General features: G+C 54.1%; 1 protein-coding gene and 1 long non-coding RNA gene across 4 annotated transcripts in view; one reads left to right on the forward strand and one right to left on the reverse strand.

Moving 5' to 3' along the window:
* The first annotated feature begins 83 nt into the window (after positions 1-83).
* Positions 84-23,728, forward strand: part of PLXNA2 (plexin A2) — a 212,660-nt gene continuing 189,015 nt past the window's right edge. The window contains exon 1 of the mRNA XM_059146058.1: positions 84-736. The gene's annotated coding sequence lies outside the window, so the exon portion shown is untranslated. The remainder of the gene's footprint in view (positions 737-23,728) is intronic.
* Positions 14,110-23,344, reverse strand: LOC131814783 (uncharacterized). Of its 3 annotated transcripts, none has more exons than XR_009347458.1 (4): positions 20,662-23,344; positions 19,482-20,376; positions 18,724-18,941; positions 14,110-16,529 (listed from the first exon to the last, which is right to left on the reverse strand). It is a non-coding gene; the product is annotated as an uncharacterized LOC131814783 (long non-coding RNA). The 3 variants fall into 3 exon arrangements; XR_009347459.1 differs by having other exon boundaries at positions 14,110-15,573; positions 16,316-16,529; positions 19,482-23,344; XR_009347457.1 differs by having other exon boundaries at positions 19,482-23,344.

Raw genomic sequence — 23,728 nt, forward strand, 5'->3', positions numbered from 1 at the left:
CTATGATAATGAGCTGCATGGTAATATAGGGAGGCCGGCGCTGAGGACTCAGCCGCCGCCGCCGCCGCCGCCGCCACCACCGCGGGAGCCGGAGCTGCCGGGCGCAGCGGCGTCCGCGCCAGACTGGAGCGGGAGGGTGGCCGAGCGCAGTTGCTGGGAATTTGTCAGCCTGAGGGCGAGCGTTCGGGAGACAGACCCCGCGAGCTGGGGAGCGGCGGGGAGCGCGGGCGCAGGAGCAAGCCGAGCCAGCCCCGAAATAGATCTAGAAAGCCAGGTTCCCGGAGGAAATGGGACTGTGACCGAACCGGGGAGCTAGAAGGGAAGGAAGCGCCGGGCTTGCTGATGTCAGAGGAGCCCGGAAAGTCGCGCTGGAAAAATCCTAAGACAGCCGGGGCTCTGCTGCTTCCCCAGGAGAGACACCGCCAGCCACCCCCACACGCCCCCTCGGCGCCTCCGGGTTCCCCCCGCGAGCCGGCGACAGCGCGCGGCGGGGCTGCTGCGGGGCGACGGGGGACTGAGGGGCGCGCGGACCGGAGACCGAGGGGCCACTTCAGGAATACAGATAAGTGGCTGGCGGCTGGACGTGGATTTTAATGAATTTGGACTCCATGTGGATTTGGTCGTCCCCGTGATTGCGAGCTGCGGGCAGCGAGAGGGGCAGCGCGCCGCCCTCGGCAGCCGGCGGCCGAGGCGGACCATCCGGGAGCGGAAAGACAGACCGACGTCGCCGAGCTGGGTAAGCGGCGCCTGGGGCCGGCGCTCCGAGTAGCCGGCGCCCTCCGCCCTGTCCCCGAGCGCGCGCCCCTGCCGCGGCCGTTGCTACCGCGCCCGCCTGGTTGGGGTTCCGGCTCCGGGCCCCGGGGCTCGGCTGCGGCGCTCGATTCCCCGCGCGGGCTCGGCCACTTTCGCGGGCCAGAACGCGGCGTGCGCGCGGGTGCTGGCGGACTCGGAGCCGCCGCCTCCCGTCCGGGGGTTCCCGGCCGGCCGCCGGCTCCTGGAGGGGAGGGCGCTCCGCGGCGCGTCCCCGCCGCGCACCTGCTGGCACTCTGCGGCTTTGGGGAGCACGGAGGCGGCGGGGCTGTCCCGAGAGCTGGCGCCCAAAGCGGGCCTCGCCTGCAAGAGTGAGGGAGCCGGAGGCCACTGTGGCCAGCGCTGGATTCGGAGGCGTTCACTCTGGTGCCACAGTCCCTGGCGGCCGCTGCTTGTTCCTTCGGATCAGGGGACTTGGGAATGGAAGGGAAATGCATCATCCGCGCGGGGTCCCTGAGGCTCAGGGAGCGATTTCAAGGCACTGAGAAGGGATAAGTGCTCCATGACCCTCTCTGTGCTCCCTCGTGGTAGAGCACCCATTAGCACCGTTCTTTGGTTAGAGCAGCACGAGAGAGTTGGGGGCTGAAGTAGGAGGTTACCCAGGGTCCGAAAAGCTCCTAATAAACCATTTGAAAATATTTCCCTCCATGTGTTCCTTCTTGCCCCACCCCGCAAGTGATGGAGGGATCTTAGAACATTCTAGCTCTTTTAATCCATCCCACAGGTAGTCTCTGTAAATATTAATCCTGGTCTGGATGAGCAGAGAGTCACTAGAAATTGACATTCCAGGTCCGTGACAAATTTCCACCTGTTTGGCATGACCCTTGCCCTAGGAGGAGCTGCCTGCTTAGACTCAACTCTGAGTGATTATGGGGGGGTGAGGTGGATAAAGGGCTTGGGAGTTCTAGGTCCCTTAAGAGTCTAGGAATGAGAGCCCCATGAACCCGGCAGTGGAATCTGATCTGGTCTCCCATAGGAAAGGAAGAGCCTAGGGTGACAGTTACATACTAATAGTGTCTATGAAAGGGACATAGGGACAGGACCAGTTTGAGAAAGGGGGCTGCCAGCTGTAGCTTGTGGCAGTGGTTTAGGGCTCTAGCATCTCAGAGGAACCCACAAAAATGTGGGGATCCATTCATTCTCTTCCTGTTATTTACAAGGACGGTGGACAAGGTTTGTGAGCCTCCGACTAAGATGGGTATCTGGGCCAGGCTGGATGTTTTAAGAGTAGGAGTCAAGTTCAGCCGTGCCCTCCTCAACACAGAAGTGGGCTCCTGTCTTGTTGGGCTTCTTTCCCAGACCTTGAAACTTCATTCTTCCCTCTGGGTAGGCTCTGAGTTCTGGGGCCTTCAACAGAGTGACAGAGCTCTGGAAGAGATAGCTCTGGCTGGAGGAATTCAACTGTTCCTAAATGAAATGCACAACTTTTGTGCAGTCACCCCAGAAAGCTCCTGGCGTTGCTAGCTGCCCTCTCCCTTCTGACCTCCCAGCAAGAGAGGAGAATTCATTAACTTCCCCTCTCCTCACACAGCACCATTTGAACTAATTACCTGTGATCTCTCCTCCTTGGCCTAGGGGGTGGGAATGGGGGTGGGGGGCATGTGGACTGAGAGGAGAGGGTAGGGAACCAAGAAAACTGAGACAAATCTGTCAAGATACCCTAGTGAGGTGGTTTTTTCTTTTCCTTTTCCACCTGGCATTTCCCCCTTTCTCGCCGACCCTTCCTCATCCCAGAACTTGCCTCCTGCGTCACCTGGAAGAGCCTTTCACTCTCAGGGACCCGCTGATAAAGGGAGGGCAATGCAGGCTGCCCTCTCTTGCTCCCTCACTGTCCTCAGCAAATTGCATTAAAACGGGGCAAATTGGCTTGCAAAGCAGTTAAATGGAAATGACATTTGGAACAATGTGCAGTGGGGATACGGGGGGGTAAAGTAAAAGTACCAGAAGGTCTCCTCTGTCCAGGGGTCATGAGTCTGGCAGGAGAATCCCCTCCTGGCCCTTCTCTTTAGCAGGACAGGAGGATCGGGATGCCCCACAGTCTGGAGCAGGGCAGAGGGGCTGGTTGTCCTTCCAACCCAAGTCCACATGAGCAAACGATGTCCATACCCCCCCCCCAAAGAAACCATACCCTTACAAGGTTGGTGACTCACCTTTCAGAGCTGGCCTGAGTACCTATCCCTGTCCCCAAAGAGCTGGGGAGCATCCTCCCTCCCCCCACATGCTTGCCCATCAGAAGCTGCAGGTGTAGTAATTGTATGATGAGTTCCCCATCAGGTACACTGGAGTTTATCCTTCAAAGGTGGTGGAAAAGAAAACCCTCAAAGAACAGCTCCTTCTCCACTAGGCCCCTTTCCCATTTGTGAATACTTCTGATGATTCCGTTAATCTCTATTTCCCGGGCGTGATACCAGAAGGCGCCGGAGCAGGAGGGGATCCAGGGCCACAGTTAAATATACAAGGCGCCAGCTGGCAGCAGCGGAAGCCCCCCCACCCTGTTCAGGTACTATGGAATATTTACGTGGCTGGAGCTGTCACTGTTTGGGGGTTTATAGTCTCTAACCCGCCTCCTCTTCTACAGCTGCCTCCCCAAGATACAACGTTTGTTGTGGGGGGAGGCGGTTCCTGTCCCCAGCAGCAAAGTACCCCCCCACCCCCCAGCTGTCTCTCCGCATTGCCACACAGCTGTCTCCACACACGCACACAGACTGGGGCCCGATATACTTCTGTCCATCATGGCAAATGGAGAGGTAAGGCGTTCCAAGCCAAGCCAAAGCCCCTACCCCCACCCCCACCCCCCATCCCAATCGTAAAGAGCCCAGAGCATTGTGTTACAGTCTGTTAACTACAAATAATTCCGGACTGTCCGCAGGGAAACTGGTGGAAACAGGCTTGGGGGTGCTGTCGCCCTACTGCTCCTCTGCACTCCCCCATCACCACCGCCCTCACCCAGGGGCAGTCTGTTATCAATTCATTATATGTGAACATTCTCTTTCTCCCCTTCACATATGCTCAGCTCCAACAATGATGAATGGAACCGATTCCCTTATGGGAAACAGTTTTTTCACTTAGTTACAAAGATTTCATGCCTGATTAGAGTAAATGAAGGCTGGGTGTGCGTCCACTTCTTTTTTGGTCATTTCTAAAGGTGAGCCCTGCGGAGACAGAGAAAGGCAGTTCTTGCTGGGGTCAAACGGCTGGTCCCAAGGCGCCCTGGGAGGGATAGATGGTAAGAACGGGACACCTCTTTTCCCCTCGGCTTAGCACTCCGGCTCTCCGGGCCCCCATTCCCTGGCACTGGGGCATATGGAACCTCTTTATCTAGCTCCACACTGTTCCATCTGGAATTCGAGGGCAGAAATAGAGGCGAGAAAGTTCTTTGTTGGGGAGCAGGGTCCCTACCGGGCAAGAGTGTAAAGGAAGAGGAGGAGGGGCGGGTGAGAGCTAAACCGAGAGAGAGGGCTTAGGCCTGAGCAGTGCAGAAGTTCCCTGATCCTGCAGTTGGTTAACCATTAACCCCCTGCCCTGCCTTGGCCAGATCTCCTGCTTAGGGGGGAAAGGATCTGTCTCAGAAACCCAGAAGCCCAGCAGGTGTTCCCTGCGGGGGGGGGGGGGTTCCCCCCCAAACCAGCCCCACTCCGGACAGCTCAGTAAAACACTTCTGTATCTCCTCCTTGCTCCAGCCAGAGGCTCAGTCCTGGCCCCCACGCACCCTCCCCGCTCTTCCCTGGCAGGGGCACCCCCTTCCCCCCAGCCCCCGCCAGCTGTCCCTTCACCCATGCATTGCCCGATGCTTCATGTCAGCATGCCTCTCAGTGACCAGGAAGCAGGGGGGCTGGTGGGGAGAATTGATTGAGGGAAGCAGGCTGGTTCCACTCAAGACCCCAAGCTCAGATTCAACAATGTTTCAAACATATGTATCAACCCAGATGGCCCAAGGTTTGCTTGGGGCACAGAGGAAGGGAGAGTTCTGTCCAAGTTCCCTTCTCCAGAACAGTGGATTGTCCTAGTGCTTCTGTGATCCGGCTGGCAAGTCCCCATATAGGCTCTCTGAGAGTGGGTCCTTTGATCCCAGGTCATGTCAGAGCATTTCCAGTTCATCAGACCTGGCTTCTGGAACTTCAGAAGTTTAAAAAAAAAAAAAAAAAAGCCAGCAGATGAACCAAGCAGGCCGACCAACAAGGTGCAGGAGCAAAGGCACATGTGGAAAGCTCGAGTCCAGATGGAGAAACAGTCACAGACACACAGAGAAGCAGGGTGACGGCAAAGGAATATAAGGACGGAGAGACCGACAGTGTAAGCGGGGCACAAAGAGCTGAGAGCAAACACCGAAAGAAGTGGGAAAGAACAGAGTAGGCAGAAGGGAGCTCTGCTCAGTCTTCCCAGGCGAGAGGAGGCTCCATCTGGGCTGCAGTGGGAAGCTGAAGTAGCAGGTTATCTCCACTAGAGGGCGCTCTTGAAAACCAGGCTTGGCCCTAAACAGTGGTTTTTGTGCTTTTTTTTTTTTTTTTTTTTTTTTTTTTTTGAGAAGAAAGAAATAGATATATTAGGAACTCTCAGCTGTCACTACCCAGAGACTACAACTGGCAAACTGGCAGGGTCCTATTGCCAGTGGGACCTCCGGGCCGCCGTCTGGGAAAGCCGTCGGCGGCATTAAGTGGGGGTGCCCCAGCCGGCCCCGACAGGGTGCATCTGGGGGTGGGCCCTGGGGAAGGGGCTGCCCTCTCGAGTTAGCAGGCAGTGCAGTCCGCTGGCCTGCCCGCCAAGAGGCTCTTGCCCTTTCTTTATCAGCAGCGGAAGTTCTTGGCCCAAGCCCAGGGTGCCTTCACATCATGCCCCCCCCCACCCCCTTCCAGCTCCCTAAATGTGGATTTTTAAGATCTTCCCAGGTGAGGTGGCAAAACTGCTCCTGAGGTGACTCTTTTGGAAACAGTTTTCAGGAACCAAACACATGTCAACGTTGCCTCGCTGATTTCATCTTCATCTTCATCTTCTCTGTGGGAGCCTTTCTCTGAATCATAATCCCCCCCCTCCCTCTTTCATTTCAGCAGAAGACGGTTTGGAGAGGGAATAGAGTCCCGAGGCTTTTCTCATCTTAGGAGATAATAACCGTCTAACAGGGGTCTGGAAAAAGATGGACGTCTGGGGACGGGCAGGGGGCCAGAGACCCACATCTTTTCAGCTCTTGATACCAGCCTCTGATGCCGCATCTCCGCTTCCCTTCGGCTCCTGTTTACCTGGGGTCAAGCGGAGGGAAGGAAGGGAGGAAAGAGAAAAGAAAAAAGAAAAACAGGATCAATGTGTCATGTTATGAAAATTTAATCCTGCTTTTCCTTGGCTAAAATTCCTTTCAGTGTGAGAGATAAAAGGCAGTGGAGTTGCCCTCGGAAAGTTCAACTTGTCTTTGAGAAGGAAGGGGGGGAGGGATCCTGGGGCTCAGCGTGAGCAGCCCATGAATGAACCTCTTTCCTCCGTGCCCCCCACAACAACATTCTCTCTGAAGCTGAGAGAGACACAGAGAGAGAGAGAGAGGACAAAAGTGCCTCCAGTGCTTGTCTACGCGGTCAAGGGGCTCACCCCAGGCTTTCTCCTCCTGCCTTTAAGCACCCTCCCTTCCTTAGTGGCTTGCTTGGGTTTGCAGGGGGTGGAAGAGGGGAAGAGGGAGGACCCCAGGACATCCCCCCCAACTTTACCCTTGGTATATGGATCAGTACGCCACCTGTCCTGCCCTTGCATTGAACCAAATAGTAAGACACCAAAAGCAGAGACTGGAATCCATTTTCATGTAAACAATTAGAACTCAGTCACTTACTTGTACGGTGCTGGCGATGGAGTCGCACCAAAACAAAGATGAAAAAGTAAGAGCTGCTCCCTCCGAGAAATAGTAAGCTTCAGGGAAGGGGGTATTACCTAAGCCAAGCAGCCTCCAAGGAAACCTTATTACACGGCAGGATGGAGTTAACGGTGAGCTAGGGGGACCGGGAAGGTGAAGGCACAGAAGCTCCTGGAAACTTTGGCTCTGGTCAGTGGAAGGTGGAGATTTCCAGGAGAGAGACTCACATGCCTGACAACTTCAGCTGACTGTCAGGAACGACTGTCTCACATTGTCCCATTCCTCAGCTTCTCAGAACTACCCCCCGATTCCCCTCGTTCTCTGGGGTTTTCAGCAGACCCCCGTGTCCTTGTTCTCTGTTACTCAACTTCCGAGAGCAAGAGTGCCATGGCCCACACTCCCGAGGGCTTTCCATTCTGCATTCTATGCAAATTGTATCCCTTTCCGGTCCTGGCTGCGAGATGCCCACGTGGTTCATCAGGAAATGTTATTACTCATCTGTGTTCACATTTCAGGGTCCAGAATCCTCCTTTTAACTCACCCACTCTTACCTGAATGAACCCATGAAGTGGATCAGACCCGAGAGAAAAAGAAATCGGATTTTACCCCTACCCCTTTGTCTGGGCAGGCGAGCCAAGTCCACCAGCCAACTTTGCCCTGTTTCTTACCTTGAAGAAGGGACCAATCTCTTTTTTAGGTTTCTGTCCAGAAAGAAGGCAGGAAGGATGAATGAAAAAGGAGGTTAAAATGAGGAAGATTTCAACTCAATGGAAAAACTCTATCCAATCCTATAGTGGAAGGCCATACTCTCCCTGCAGCTTAAAATGGCCACATAAGATCTGGGGTGGGCAGACCCTGCCTTGGGACAGATGGGACAAGGGGGAGTGCGTGGGCTTCAAGAGGTCTTTAATCTATGCTTATGTATGTGTAAATATATGTGGATCTGTATGTGTATGTGATACATACGTGTGTGTATGTGTATGAAGAAAGAAGGTTATGATCCCTCCCCTCATATGCACAGAAGCACTGGGCTCTAGGGTCTCTCTAGGGTCTGGGGCCTCTTCCTGTCCTCATTTTGTGCTTTCAGCTCGGGTCGTAGAATGCGGGCTTCAGAGAAGGCGCTAACCCAGCACCTGCCCATGTCCCAAAGTGGTCGGCCACTCACTCTTGGCTCCAACGAGAAATCTAGGGACAAGACGGGCTCAGAATGTCAGGGAAGCCCTGGCTTTATCACTGCTCCACAACTCTGGACAAACTGTGGAACTTCTCTGAGCAGGAGGCAGAGCAGAGGCTCCCCCCATTAAGAGAGAGAGGGGGAAGTTCAGGAGGAGAGGAAAGAGGTAAAAAATCCCTGCGCTCCCTGTAAGGCAGGGGGACCAGAGAGCAGACAGAAGTGGCAAGAGGGGATGTTGCTGCTTTGAAGTGGTTTCCTGCTTTATAAAAGCGAAAGGCCTCGGCTGGGCTGGGTAAATATTACGTTGGCCTCTGACCTCTGGCCTCCCGTGACTGCTCCCCAGGCTTACACTTTTTTTTTTTTTTTTTGTCCCATTCCTCAGCTTCTCAGAACTACCCCCCGATACCTGAGGGAGAAGAACTTACTTTCTCCACTGTCCTCAGCAGGAGCCTTGGTCAAGGCCAGATGGGAAGACCACTCCCTCCCTGTCCCCAGACAAAAGAGCCCTCTCTTGGGCCAGCAAGCTCTACCTGCTCTCCACACGCGCCATGCTGGCCGTTGGTGGTGCGTTCCCAGAGAGAGGAGGTCAGACTGGCCCGCGCACCCTATGCCTTCCTGCCAAGTCCTTTGACATTCTGCAGAATGAAAACCCATAACACTGGGGTTTCTCTTAGGCAAATACTCCTCTGAGTTTTATCCAGAAATGAATACAGTTCAAGTCCAACACCCCATTCTGAGGGACACCCCCCCTCCCCCACCATCAGGGTGTGGAGGCCTTCAGCTTCCTGCACCAGAGGACCTAGCTGTGAGACACTTGCGGGGAATGATGTGAATTACCTGTGGTGCTGGGAAGCCACACCTGGCACCCTTGTGTAGGAGGTTTGGAACCCCCGAGAAGGGTGTTGAAACAGATGGCCAGGAAGAGTCTGGTATCAGAAAAAGGTCCTAATGCCCAGGAACAAAGGGCCTTCCGTCACACTTGTCACTCTTCCTCTTCCTAAAAGATTTCTCACTTGCCCACTGGGGCTCATCCACCATTTGCTTTCTGATCACAGGAGCGGGGCAAGAGGGAGCCCTCGCTAAGAGAGGTGGCTCCTGCTCCTTATCCTGTAATCAGTTTGTCCATCTGTACAGTGGAAATGAAAGCTTTGCATAACTACTCAAGGACCCTCACTGCCCTTTGTTTTTGGAAGCAGGCATAGGAAAACAGGGGATTTGGAAAAATGACAATTGTTGCAAATGTGCAAAACTATTCTAAAATTTAGAGCAGGAATAAAGCCAGGCTAGGGACATTTTCCTCCTCTCTCTCTCTCTCTCCCTCTCTCCCTCTCTGAATTTGTTTGGAACTTTCTGAGAAAATAAGATTCTACTTGAAGGAAATCTGTATGCTAAAGGTTCTTCTATAGAAAAATAGGTAAAAGTCTCAGTGGAGATTCGGTTTCCTCAGGAAACCGAGAGGAAAGGCAGTAGTGATCCTGTCACTGAGGCCACATGCATGGCTCATGGGTAAATTTAACGAATGTGGCTGGAATTTGAATTCTGAACGTGCTACCCTTAGGGTTTTGGTGGCTTTGGCTTTAAGGGTCGAGATGACTGGATGACTGCTACTGTTCTAGAACCGGTAAGCTGGCATATTTCTGGGAGTCCACCTCCCATGGCAAAAGGGGCAGATCTCATGGGCCCCTCTGGCTGCCTGCCTGCGGGAAGGCTTGTGTCTCTCCTACAGAGAGAGCGCTTCTCAGAGCGTGAGTACTTGTGAGGCAGACTTGGCATGAAGGGCATTGACAGGAGCTGGGTCCCAGAGCCCAGGCTGGACCCTAGGCCTCCGGGGTTAGACCCTTGGCCAGCGCTGATCACTGGACACAACAGGAGGATGACTGGTGAGATGCATCAGCTGTCATCTCTCGGCCCAAGAAGCCCCCTGCCCTCCCATCCAGCTGAGGCACAAGGAGCCTTGTCCCTTGTGGGAAGCGTAGAACCCCAGAAAATTGTTCTGGAAGGGGCGAGTCCTGGGCACTGACAGCCCTGTCCAAGAGCCAGCTGTGGAAAAATGAGAGTGACGGGGTGCCTTGATTTTTTTTTTTTCCTAAATCACTTTTGAGAAAACAACTTGAATTACAAAAGAAATGGGTGTTAAATGTAGAATACCTGGAAATGGTCTCTGAGGATTTGATAGCAGCTTTTACCCAGGCTCCTAGCATAGATGTGAAACCCGAGTCCAAACTAGGTGCGTAGACGGTCCACACAGCAAGTGGCCATGCAGAGCCCTCCAAGTGCAAGGATGTGTGTCTGCCCCAGCCGAGCCCAGCACTCTCCAGCCCTTAGCCAGTGGCCTTCCAGTCTCCCAGTTCACAGCTCTGCCCAGTGACCTCCCCCATCTCTCTCTCTCTCTATCTCTCTCTCAAGATTTTATTTATTGAGAGAGAATGAGCACACAGAAGCACCGATCCCAGGACCCCCGAGTTCACGACCTGAGCCAAAGGCAGACGCTGAACCGACTGAGCCACCCAGGCACCACTCTCTCTCCCTCCCTCGGGTTTGAGCCAGCAGGCACCTCAGGGTGAAGCAGTACTCCCTGAGAATCGAAGTCTCCCGCTCTCTGCCAGTCCGCGGGCACTAGGGCACCCAGACTGCCTCTCTGTGGAGCTGCTCAGCGTGGTGTAGAAAAGCCCCCCTCTTTTCAATTGCTCCAAGCAGCTTTCCTCCATCCACCAGGAGCCTTGCTATTTGCACAGTCAATGGCTCTGGCAAGGCCAGGCCGCCCCTCCCTCCCCTGGAGGCACTGTGGGCACTGTTTGTGTCTCGGTCTCTATAGACTCAGCATTCAGCACTTGAAGAGGGTGAGACAATGGCCAGAGCAGCTGCCTGCAGACGGGGCTGGCTGGGAGGCTGCCGGGGAGCGGCAGGCCAGCCAGAGTTTGTGCACCTGGCACCTGTGAGCTTTCTCACAGGGCCAACGCGGAGGGGGTGAGCAGGGGAACTGGGATCCAGAGGACCTGGTCCAGGCCACCTGATTGGCTCCCTCCGCATGCCCGCAGCTTTCTTGGCTGAGCCTTCCACCAGCTGTGGAGTCCCTCAGGGCCTGGAGGGAAAAGCAGGGTCCTGGCCCCTGGGAAGCCCACCATTTACAGCCTCAGGACAGGAAGAGGCAGGACACTTGCCCAGGTAGAGAAAGACAGACACTTCTCCAGGAGCCCGGCCCAGGTAGAAGAAAGGTGCATTATTTGCAGAGATTGAGGTTGGTGCAACATGATTTAATTTGATTGAGCATGCATTTATCGAATATGTACCATGCGCCAAGTGTTCTGGGAGGAAGGCATGTCCCCGTCCAGCTCATGACAGGCTTGCAATATGTCAAGGGAGTCAGGGGATGCACGTGAAGGATGCTCACACAAGTTCAGTGTAAGTACTGCAGCGGGCCGGAAGAGAGAGGGACTAACCTGACCCAGAAGGGGCCCTCCAGGGAGGGAATGAGCCCTGGTGCCTTGGGGGAATTTAAACAGAGGTTGGAAGGTGACTACCGGGCCTGAAGAAGGGATTCCTCTCTGGAGCAGAAAGGTACGATAGGTGATGGCTGAGATCCCCACCACTTCTGGGTCCCATAACCTGGAGTCCCTGTTTGCTGCTTGGTAAATACAGCCGAGGAAAAAGGCTCCGCTGGAAGTGAAGTGGCACGTTGGCCCGGGCTCGTGAGAATGACCCGCAGCTGCTGGACTTAATTCCGCAGTAAACAGCGCTGGTTCTTCCCCCCTCCGCCCCCATGACTCCCCTCTGAGCAGGGTGCCAGGAAGGCTAGGCTGGGCTAAGCCCTGGGCTCCCCTGGAGCCAGAATTCTCATCATCACGTTCAAGTGAGCACTGAGTCTCCAAGCAGGGGCAGACCCGTCAGAACGGAGTCTTGGTCAGCTCTCTGCTTGCACAGCTCTAACTTCTAATCATTGTCATAAACAGGACGGAAGCAGCTGCTCACTCCAGTCTATTATCAGCTTGGTTGGAGACAGAGAAATTTAAATGACAGTACGATGCTTAGCAAAGAAACGAAAGTCGGTGTTAAAAATAAAGAAAACAAGACAGCTTGTTTCATCGAAATGGAAGGGTTATTAAACAGCCCCGAATTAATCAGTGATCTGCCAGGGCTGTGAATTGAAGAGCAGCAGGACCAGGGGAGAGAGCTAAGGGAAGGTGGGTGGGACACACATCCCGTGGCAGGTGGGGGCTGGTTGCAGAGACTGGGAGAAGCGGGTAAGTCTTCAGAGGGGGAGAGGTGGCAGCTGATTCTCTGCCCCACAGGTAAGAGCAGTTAGAGGGCCCTGGGGGCTTCGGTATCCCAGCCTCTGTCCTTACAGAGCCCTGCTTCTGGACTCTCCATCGGCCACTACCGGTGCTAGCTCTGGGGGCCGCCTCCAGCCCTTCTCCTTCCCACCAGCCAGGGCGGGATGGGAGCTGAATGGTTTTCTGTGGATGGCCAGAAGCTCCAGACCTTTCCCTCTTTCATGGGAGTCTGCAAGAACTCAACTCTGAGTTGAGCTCCTGATACCCCACCCCCATTCCAAAGGGCATTCCTGAGTATGACTGGAGTCTTGCCCAGCTGGAGGCAGTGAGTGATCCTTGAAGCAAGTAGTCTCACCTTGGAGATCTCAGAGGGGTCACACCTCCAACTCCAGGGAGCAGAGCAGCAGGGCTAACGTGAGCCCCAAGTCTCACTTCCACACTTGGTACCTTTGCTAGAACATTCCATCTCAGGTATACCTGCCTTCTCACCTGCGTCAGCTCTCCCGCACAGGCTGTGGGAGGAGTATGCCAATGACATAGCATATGGGACATTCTTAGTGAGCTCTAGTATCACTGTGCCAATGGCAGTTTCTATTACAGGGCGGGGGGTGGGGATGGTTCCTGGGTTCTAAGAACAAAACAGCAGAAGAAAGGTTTCGCAGAGGGCATAGAATGGGTCTGGCAGAGAAGCTGACTCGCTCACACCTTGGCGGGGCCATGGGAGGGGAGGCTGTGGCGGAGTCCGTCTCTGTGCATATGTGCACCAATGCCGCCGTGCAACATGTTGGATCTTGAACCAATCACTCCGAGAGAGCATTCTCTGCTCTTTGACCCCAACATTCTTTCTCCCCACCCCTCCCTCCCTCCTGCTTCCCTCCTGGCTGTTTACCCTTTTCCAGGCTCTTCTCTCACACCCCATTCATCATCCAGGCCAGATTCTCACTCAGGGAGTTCTTTTCATCTCCCGCCCCAGGCCCCACACCCTCCCACCACCCCTCAACTTCCCTCTCCTGCTGCACCAGCCTGCATCACCCCCACCCGCCCACCCCCCACCAGCTTTCCCTCCAGCACATTCTTCTCCCCCTGTGTCAGCCTCTCTGATAACTGTGTCTTTCACTTTCCCTCCCAGGAGGGCTGGGGTCCTAGACATTGCAAGCTGATGGGACTACACGGGTCTCCCCGAGGGGCTGATGCCACTCCAGGTGGTAAGGGTCCTGCAGACCACGTGCTTGTGCATCTGGGCACCGACAAGCCCCTTCAGTGGACAGATCTCTTTCCAGAATGGCAACTCTCCTGGTCCACACGTGTCCCTTTTATCCAGCTCCAGAGCACTCCTCCTGCTCCGTGTGCAGGGGTGTGAACATGCCTGTTACTTAAGAGAGGCTGCCTGGCAGCTCAGGATCTTTTCTGCAGGAGCTCAGAGTCTCAGACAAAGAGAGAAGAATAGAAACAGAAGGTGGGAAGGCACAGGGTGGGGCACAGCCTGCTTAAGAAGCTTCCTCAGAAAAAGAAGTTACAACTTTTTATTCGGAGGCTGGTTGTCAGTTCAGAAGAGCACTGGAGAAGAAGAGAGGCGGGGGGGGGGGGGGACTTTACCCCTCATGGTGGCCAGACCCGGTATGGGAAGAGTCTAGAGAATGCGGAGCTCCAGCCCAGGGAATGTCCTCGGCACGGGCTCCTGCTCCTCCTCTCCCAAGGGCCAGCTTTCCGCTTTCCTCCTTCCCTCCTGCTTTCCTGCCAACGGCACCTGGATGGATCACCAAGAGCAGCAGAAATGGCCCTTAAATCACCCTCAGGATGAGAGGAAGAAAGCGTGGGGCTCAGAGACTGGGGAGAAAAGTGACAAGGGTCAGTGGCACCCAGTTCCTCCTGAGAGGCCAGGACCTCAGAGGTTTCCCCGTCCTAAGAATCTTGCATCACCTGGCTGACACAGAGCCTCCAGCCTTTGTCACCAGCACACACAGGGCAGCTGGCTGCTGTCAAGGGGATGATGTCCTTGTGCAGTGTTTCTCCAAAAACAGAAACAAGGGTCACGGGTGTTTATTCAAAGTGGTGGAGTTTGTGGAATACTTTGCACATCCATTGTCTCATTGATTCTCACCACAGCCCTGAGAGGTGTCCTTCCACAGCTGTGGAGATCGGGGCCAGAATGGTTAAATAACAGGTTCAAGATCACTGAACTAGGACGTGGTTGAGCAAGACCTGAGCCCAGGTCTGTCCCCAAAGCCCACAGTGTCTGCTGCCTGGCCACACATGCACCACCATGAGTTTGACCCCCTTCTGGAAGAGCCCTGTTCCGGAACCTTCCAGGGAGATTCTCACCCCACCCCATCTGCTCCTGATCATTCTTGCTGTCAGTTGGCCACTTACCATATGCATTCTGTGTGACCTGTGAACTTGGGCAGTTTGGGTCTTCGGAGCTCTCTTGCCAAAGAGAGCTCTTTGGAGCTCTCCTGCACGAGGTCCATCTGTGTTCCACGTCCTTCACCGACAGAGCTGGGGCCTCCCCCGCCATTCTTCATCCTTCTGCCCCATTTCATCCACCTCCCAGTGACATTGGCTTTTTCCCCAGCGGGTTCAAGATGACCAACATTCAGGGCCCTTCCCAAACTGTTCACCCCCTTCTTCATTACCTCCATCAGTTATGGCAAATCATGGAGCCAAGCGTATTGGTTCATGCCATGATGCAGGGCAGACTAGTCGCTGAGGAAAGCACAAGGGCATCCCCATGTCCCCTGTCCCCTGCTTGTCATGACTCAGACCGAGCACAGAACTGAGGAAGAGGCATCATGCTGCCCATCACGGGATGCCGAAGAGCCAGGGATTATTCCTGAACTCTTACCTAAGAGCCTCTAATTCGATGGAGAGTAGGACACAATCCTATAACAAGAGAGCCAACAACAGCAATGCAGCGTGTGCTAAAAACAATGCTTTCTGGCTGACTTTGGAGGAAAGAGAAGCGATGAGGGGTGGGGAGGACCTCAAGGCTTCCCAAAGCTTTGAAGGATGCACAGGGCTTGGATAGGCCAAGAAGACTGTGGGTACAGGTGTTCCAGGGAGAGCGGCTAGGGCGGTGAAACTCTGCAAGATGTCCTGGGGACTCAGCACGTGAACCGGTTCTTTGGGAGAGGAGTCACTCTGGGAGAGGGGGAGGGGAAGCTGTAAAAAGAAGAGCCAGCTTGGGAAGAACTTGAACTTGGGGACTTGGCAGTCCGCCTTGAGTCTATCTGGGCAGCAGAAGGAGTTGCCATAGGTGGATATCACACTCCAGCCACGAGCCTGGCAAATAGACAAGGAGTTTGAAGCACAGGAAGTGATGCAGGACGAGGCACACCAGGTAGGGTATCTGCGGCCAAATCTTCGCTGCCAGTGGCTTTCACTGAGGTCAGTCTTCGAGGAGAGTCTGGGCCAGTCTTACATGTCTCAGGGAGATGACACTAGGCTTGCTGGTAAGGAGACCCACTCTTGAACTTTGGGAAGCCTGACTTCTGGAAAAGGACGAGGTCTAAGAAACGCACATTGAGCTGGCCCCAGTGGCTCCTTTCCCTGCCGTGAGGACGTAGCTGCAGTGCTGGGGAGTGCTCCTTATCCCTGGAGCACGTAGGCGGTCAGTGGCCGGCTCTGGGAGCCATGGGGTAGCAGAGAGGCAGGAGGGTCCCCAAGAGAAGGAGGATGTGCCACGGAATGGCCAAGGCCATTGCAGTTTTCCTTCAAGAGACGCAAGACTGGGCAGCTTGCCGGGAAAGTGAGTGGGGTTTTGGGCCAGGCCACTGGCGGAGAGCGGAGAGGAATGCCTGGTGTTTTGTTTGGGTTCTTTCTTCCTCTCCCTTTCTCTTGCTTTCCCTCCCACTGCTGTGAATTGGAGCTGTGTCATTATTCTCTGAAAACATTACAGTTAATGGCAGCATAATATGCCATTGTGTGGTAACCGTAATTTATTTAACAATTTAGTAGGGTACTTTCTACCCTGTGTCCTGCTCTCCTGCCCCATTTCAACCCCAGAGCCCCATGGCTCTCCCGTGTACAGTAAGGATGGGGTGAGAAGGCAGGAGAAACGTCTCTGGGCTCCTTGGAAAGGTCATCTGGAAAATCTCTGAAAAGTGACTGCAAACCAGCAGACCTCTTGCCACAGAACAGCCCCAGAATCCACCTTGTAACAATCATCCTGACCCACACCCTCCCGCCACCCCCCGGCCCGGCTTCAGTACCAAAGTAAAATGGGAGGCTCACGTTTTGACCTTTGAAATCAAGCACTTGCCAGGTCTTCCTTAACATTCTGCTGAGTTTTCCCAGACCAGTGATGAGAGGGTTTGCTTGAAAAATAACATCCGTATATGTAGGTAGAGTGGACTAGCAGAGAAAGCATGGCCGTCAGGAGGTCCCGCTTCCTAGCGGAATGACCCTGGTCTAGCAATTCAGTCTTGCCGAGATTCGGGTTTTTCATCTGTGAAATGGAGAGGAGAACACTCACGTTGCAGGGTAAGCACAGGATTCTCCACTGCATGTGCGACGGATCTAGCACAGTGGGCCACTCAGCAATTAGTTAATAAATAGTAGAAGAATGGCAGCTCCTCTTCATTATTTTTTGCTATAGGAAACAAATGGCAGTGGCAGTGGCTAACTTACGCTACTCGTGGCCCTCGGGGTACGAAGGCTCTTATCTTAGCACGAATCCAACTCAGTTTAGCAAAGCCATATCCCCACGTTGATGATGCCCAGCCTGCCTTTGGAAGGAGCCTGAGAATTTCTTTTTCTGTTCTTTCATCCTAAAATGCCAGAACAGTGCCCCCACTTCTCAGATGGTTGAAGCAGGGGCCAGCTCAGAGTCCCAGGAGAAGCCAAGTGACCTTTCAAGGCCCCACGCAGTGCCCAGGGCAGGCTTGCTCCCAGGGCCTGATGCTCAGAGTCCCGCTAACTTTCGCCGCAATGCTTTCTGCCCCAAGGGTGAGGTAGCCATGGCAAGGCTTGCTCCTCCTTGGCCATCCCCCAGAGGGGGTTGAAGAGGGCAAAGCCTGCAGAAGGGAGAGTGGGAAGGGGGGCGGGGCGGGCAGCTGCTTGAAATTGATTGCTCTTGGAGTTTAGTTTAGACCATGGACTCTCTCAGCGCTGCCCGGGGGGCGACCTTTAGATAATAAAGGGAATTCTGGGAGATTTCTGACAGGCCCATGACATATGGGGCAGGTCTGCAGGGTCAGGCGGTGTATCTCCCTGCTCCTGGCCCCAGGGTAATGAATCTTGTTTTGACTTTGTGAAGCTAGCCCAGGCACTGCCCCAGAAAGGAGCCGAGACCCCTCCCCTCCGCTGCCCCTCGAGTGTGTGTGTGCGTGTCTTTGGAACCCTTCATAATTCAGGGAGACAACTCCAAGCTTTTATGGCCTGAGAGGGGAGAGGACAAACACCGCATGTTTTGCTAAGGCCCTGGGAGAGCTGGTGTGGTTTCCAGGGCCCCATCGGAGCCCACTGGGAGAGCAGAGTTGGTGGGGGCGGGTTGAGGGAAGCAACAGAAAACCCGTCACCTGGGGTAAAAAAGGCAGTGGTCCCATAACAGAGCTGGGAGAGGAGCTGGTGTCAGCTGGAGGGAAGCACAGAATTTCCCATCGGGTTCTAGGGGCCTGTAGGTGACTCCCCTACTCCTCCAGGCAGGTGCAGCAGAGAGGACAGGAGCCACTCGCAGGAAGAGCTCCATGATCGAGAGGCAGCAAATGCCATCTCTGATCCCCCGGGGATAAAGCAGTGACAGGCAGCGCCACAGGTCTCTAGGCCTCAGTTGGGCACAGGTGAAAGAGGATGTTTGCTGCCGTCAGTTCCCACGGAGACATGGAGATTGACATGTCTACGGCTTGGGCCCCGGGTTGGCGTATGCAGACACGCGTGCCTGCACGGGCCTGCCTACACGCCCAATTCCTTTAAAAGAACAACCCCCCGAACCACGATGGGAGATGGGGGAGTATGTTCTTCGTGCCCCTGCTGTGTTAGCTCCCTAGGGCTGCTCTAACCAAGTGCCACCAGCGGGCTGACTTCCCAGCCCTGGAGGCTGCGAGTCGAGGTGTCTGGAAAGCTGGCTCCTTCCAAGGGCCACGAGGGGAAGGTCTGTTCCAGACCTTTCTCCTTGGCCTCTCGATGGCTATCTTCTCTCTCTCTGTGTCTCTCCGCTTGATCTTCCCTCTGTGCCTGTCCAAATTTCCCCTTTCTGTCAGGACACCAGTCATTGGGATTAGGGCCCAACCTAATGAACACATTTTAATGTAATTAACCTCTGTAAAGTCACCGTCTTCAAATACAGTCTCATTCTGAGGCCCTGGGGTTAGGACTTCGCCCCAAATTGGTGTGTGAGGGGTCATGATGGAACTCCGAATACCTGCCTTTCTGCCTTTCTTGCCAGGACCCAACCTCTGCATTTTGCCCCGTCACTCTGCCTCTGCCCACTGTGCCGTCTGAGAGGTCGAGTCCTTGGCTGTCATGTCATCATGTGGGATCCAGAGCAGAGAACCACACACAGCTCTGGTCACCCAGACCCTCACTGCCTCGCCGCCCGGAACATGGGCTTCTCTTTCACTGCCGATTGGAACCCCTAGGGCCCCCAACAACGTTCCCTTCTCTTACTCCCCAGTGCTTGGCCACGGGCTCTGCTCACCCACCTGTGACGGGAATCCCAGGCACATCCGGGTGGGTGTGTTTTCTCACATCTCACGGTAAGAGAAGGTGTCACCAGATGTTGTCTCAACACACACCGTAGGGCCACCATATCAGCCAGCATCCTCCATGCCACCTCCTCAGGGATGGATGCCAAGAGGCCCGTTTTCCCCCTCGGGCTCCCCTCACCTTCTTCCCCTCGCTCTGGGGCCAGATGTAGTCACTTAGCGTCACATAACAGCACAGAGTCGGGGGGAAAAATGACATTCGATTAATGAAGCAAACGCAGCTGGTACAGCAGTGACATCTAAATTGTTCCTTTGGTCCCTTTATTTTCTGTAGGAAATTCTCCCTCTCCCCACAGTCCCCCCCTTTCCCTTTAAATCGCGTGCATAAAATACGCTAATAACAATCTTCGGTGTCTGTGCATGAGTGACAGCTGAAATAAGAAAAAGACTAATCGTCCCTCCTGCAGCCCTGTCACATGGAGATTAAATGAGCCTCCCCCCAGCCCCTCCGTGCTCGCCGCCCCTCCCCCACTCTATCCTCTCCATCCTGGTCTCTCCTCAATGAGAATCATGGGCATTTGAATAATAATATTATAGACGCCATCAGGGTGACAGTGGGGAAAAAATCAGCTCAAACCCATGATTATTCCTTCAATCTAATAATTATTTAAATGCCAGATAACTCCTTTCACTCTAATTGAGGCCTTTCGGCTGTCGGCATTACCCGGGGCCTTTGCGTTCGCCCTGGCGCTCACCTTGTGCTACCCAGCGTGCCTGGACTACCTCCGCGGTCCGTGTTCGACAGAGTGACGCTCGGCACGTGTGCATGTACGACTGCACAGAGGACATGATGACAGGTCCTTCAGGATCGTGCCGCCCACAGGGGACCAGCCAGGCCCCCAGAATCGCACATGCAGACATTTCATCCTCATAGACTTTAGTTCATAGAAATCTTAAACCCAGAGGAGACTTCTGAGGTCACTGGGACCAATCCCTTGCCTCGGGGTACACGTCTTCCTAGACAGCTGCTGGGAAAATTCCCTGTTAGAAGAGCCCATAGTCTCCTTGGCAGGAAGCCCAGGAATCCTCTCTAGACAGGATGTCCCCCTTAATATCTAACGTTCGTCTTTCCTGCTGCAGTTCTAACTCTTTGGGAAGAAGAGGCCTCCTGTCACTTAGACTGCCTCTGACCTGTCTGTGAGGTTGTCTGTACCCCAGAAGGATGTGGCTTGGGACAGCATAGCCCCCGAGTCAAAACGTGGGTGCCATTCCCGCATGTGGCAATGGGTGTGGCTTAGAGGAGGTCAGAGGAGGTCATTCTCGGGACATAGACAGGAGCCACTGACTGGCTCTTTCATCCCATCCCCCTCGGCCCCGAATCCCTCACCTCCTTGAGTCTGCCCTGCATAGTCACTCCCTGCCCAGGCCGAGTGGTGGGCTCCCTTCTGCCCATCCGGGGGCTGCCACCATCAAAGGCACCTTCTTACCCCAAACGGGGCAGTCTTGAGGCAGAACACAACTGACTTCCGGGACTCTTTCACCTACCGAGGAAGCATGGGACTTTCTATCAAAAGGTCTAGCCTGTCTCTCTCTGACTCACTCTGGGTCACGTTGGACAATTGGTTTTTTTCTTTCCATGGTCTGTGGTTTCTTTATAGGAAGGAAGGGAGGTGGGAAGAAAGGGAGGAAAGAAGGAAGGGAGAGAGAAGGGAGGGAGAAAGAAAAGAGAAAAGAAGTGAGTTGGAGTGATCGTATAATCTCCTTTAGCGTTGGCCCGGATTCCTGCTTTATAGGCTCTACTCATAAGAAAGGGGTGTTGGGACAAAGGACGGCCCTTCCCCCACCCCCACAGTGGGTGAGGAAGGAGGTGACAGTGGAACCCAAGAGCAGCAGCTAGCTCCCTCTTCAACGTCACAGCCTCACGGCCACGCTTACCTTCGCTCTGTCACCATCTGGCTCCTCAGGATCCTGGCCATGAGAGCCACTGAGTCAGTGCTGTGGTAGTAACAGGCACCTTTTGCCATTATTGTCATGAAGAATGTCATAGGCAAGAGGTTGCTGGTGATGATGGTGCAAGTGGTGGTGATGAAGGCGGGGACAGTGACAATAGAATGGAGATGGTGGTGGTGGTGTTGCTGCAGAAAGGTCCAAGGGTGTGAGATCTATGATCATGAACTTCAACTCAGTTTAGCAAAAATGGTACCCGGATTCCTATTGGCTCCTTTTGCAATAACGGAGACCGAGTGAAAGCACAGAGGCGTGTCACCCAGATCTCCTGGGAAGAGGCATCAGAGCGGGTAGGCAGGGAGGAGAGGCTCCTGCCCTGAGCTGAACTGGGAGTGCCTGATTGTCACTTCTCCCCGCTTTGCCACCGACACCTACAGCAGCTGATCTGGAAGGTATTAGATACTTCCACAGGCTGTCACCAACACCTGCCTCCTGAATCCTGATCAGAGAGATGGTGTCATCAAGCCCTCCGAATAAAATATTTAGGAATACTTGCTTCCCAGAGAGCCAGGGGTGGCCTCTCCTTGGTATCAGGAGTGCTCTGAGTGAAACGTCTTCAGAGGCTCGGCCGAGAGGGCGAATGTCCTAGAGCAGCGTGTCCTGAATGGGGACAGGGGACGGGAAAAAGAAAGAACAGGCACGTTTTGGCTCTTGAGAATGCCTCTGACAGACTGACTTCACACACAGCCACAGAGAGAGATGACAGAAAGGACATGTCATTAAGGGAAAACTCCCAGGTTGACATTAGATAGTTGGTATCGGGAAGAAATGCTGGTTATACCAAGTTCCTAGGCACATGTTTGCTGACTTCTACCAAACCGAGGCTGGAAAATTCATTCTGAGACAGATCGTGGAATGGCGGAGTCCATGAAGAGCTGGAAATATTGACAAATAAATTATTAATAATAGTGGCTAATGTCTCTGGAACGTTTCAAATGGACTGGACATCATTCTAAGTGTGTTATATGTGTTAACTGACTTCATCATCATAATCCTATGAGATAGATGCTACTACTAATCCCATTTTATATGGATGGGGACAGAGCATCACAGAATGGCTAAGTACCTTGACCAAGTTTACACAGCTGTCAGCTCTGTTTGAATCCAAGCAGCTAAGTTCAGAGCTCAGGCATTTAACCATTAGAGCACACCACCTCTCAGCAGAGGCACAAATGTTCTACTTTCCTCTGAACTCAGATAGGAGACCTGATCCTTGCCAGCTGGGCCCTGCTTTGGAATGGTAATATCAACCTTGGCACAGAGTGATGGAGGCTCTCAACTTGGCTGTTAAGTCCGTTGTCCTTGTGAGAGCCACATTCCCAAAGTGGACCATGAGCCTCCCTTGCCACCTCTGCACTGTAGACCGTGCCTCCTCTTGACTCCTGTGTACCAGTACCTGCTGCTACAAGGGCAGAAGGTCCCGGGAGCCATCGGTCCCAGAGTAGATGCTGATTAAGGAGTAAGAGGTAAGCAGGCCACTATAGTGGTCTAGTGAGAAATCCTGGCCCAACCAGCCTTACCAGGACCACAGTCTCAATGACAAACTCTAGAAGCTAAAGGAAACACACTTCCACCAGTCTTCAGGCAGACTGCCGAGAGGCAACGTTGGGACTGTTGCAGTAGTATGATAGAGAAAATCACTCTGGATCTGTTCCCTTTCCCTTGACTTAGGCTTCCCAGATTGAGCACCTTCACTGAGTCAGGGAGACCTGGGCCTCACGGTCTACCCACAATGTTTATTCCCATGAAAAGGAAGAATCTGAGCAAAAAGGGAGCTCAGGAGCTCTGGTAGGATTCCTGAAGCACAGTCTCCTGGGGAGGCTTCGGTGATCATAGTAACAGTGGGCCCAAGCTGAGCACTCACTGTGTCCCAGGTGCCATGCAAAGAGGTTCCCCACATCATCTCATTCTCTTTTGTGACAACCTGAGAGATACCTTCAGTCATTGCCCCGTTCTGCCGGAAACGGAGGTGAAGTTGACTTGCCCCAGAGCCCAGCTTGTCCCTAAATGGTGCCTAACAAAAGTCACTCACTATTCAAATTGTGCCTCAGGAGGAGAGTGGGCAGGGGGGTGAGATGGTTGATCTTAACCTCACACTGTGTGCTTTGGTGCTCTCTCTGCTACCAGGACCTTCTTCCTCCAGCCACGGGCTAAGCATGTATGCAGCGTGTGTGCTATGGCGAAGGCAGAAGTGTAATGTTCAGCTCAGGGCCAGGGAGTCTGAGGGTACACTTTCTAAAAGACCAAACCCCAAGTGCAGACTGCGGACACTTCCACGGCCTTCCTCACAGCTCTTCAGGGGACATTCTGGCCTCCGCGTGGCCAGAGGAGCTTTCCTACCCAGAGACAGGGGCATGGCCAGAATGGTCTCTTGTCATTCCCGCTCCAGCTGGAGAATGTGAGGCTTCTGTTATTTCCTTTCCACAGCTCCTCTTGAGGAATTCACGTCCTGCTACCGGCCCCAGGACGTCACTAAAAATAACCTCTGGTTTTCAAACCGAAAGCCCAAAGCCCTGTCTGTCGGGAGGCTTTGCTGGTGCGCGCGTGGGGCCGGAAGGGCTGTGTCGGAGTCGCTGAGGTCGGCCCGGGCCTCATGCCGCTGTTGCCTTCCTCTTTCCAAGGAAGCCTGGGGCCTCGTGAGTCACCCCAGAACACCCCAGTGGAGCCTGGTTCGAGGAGGGTGGTCAGGTGGGGCTTCCCTCTGGCTCCATGGTGGCTGTCAAGGCCTCGAGGAGGAGCGATTCTAAAGATACAGAGCAAAACTGCGGATTTTCCAAAACTGCGCCTGTTCTAATTCTACCCCATTCCAGCCAGATCTGGGGGCAGGGGGCATGCGGGAGGGGGGAGTTGAAGGAGACACGGCTCTCCTAAGCTGCCTTGGAGCAAATTCTCCATCCTTAGTTTGAGTGTTTCCACTCTTTTTCAGAGTTCTGTCTGGACTTGTCTGAGAAGATTGCTGGACAGTCTGTCCAACTAGAGAGCAGATTTCTCGGCC

This window comes from Mustela lutreola, chromosome 14 (assembly GCF_030435805.1).
Source record: "Mustela lutreola isolate mMusLut2 chromosome 14, mMusLut2.pri, whole genome shotgun sequence".
Lineage (NCBI taxonomy): Eukaryota > Metazoa > Chordata > Mammalia > Carnivora > Mustelidae > Mustela > Mustela lutreola.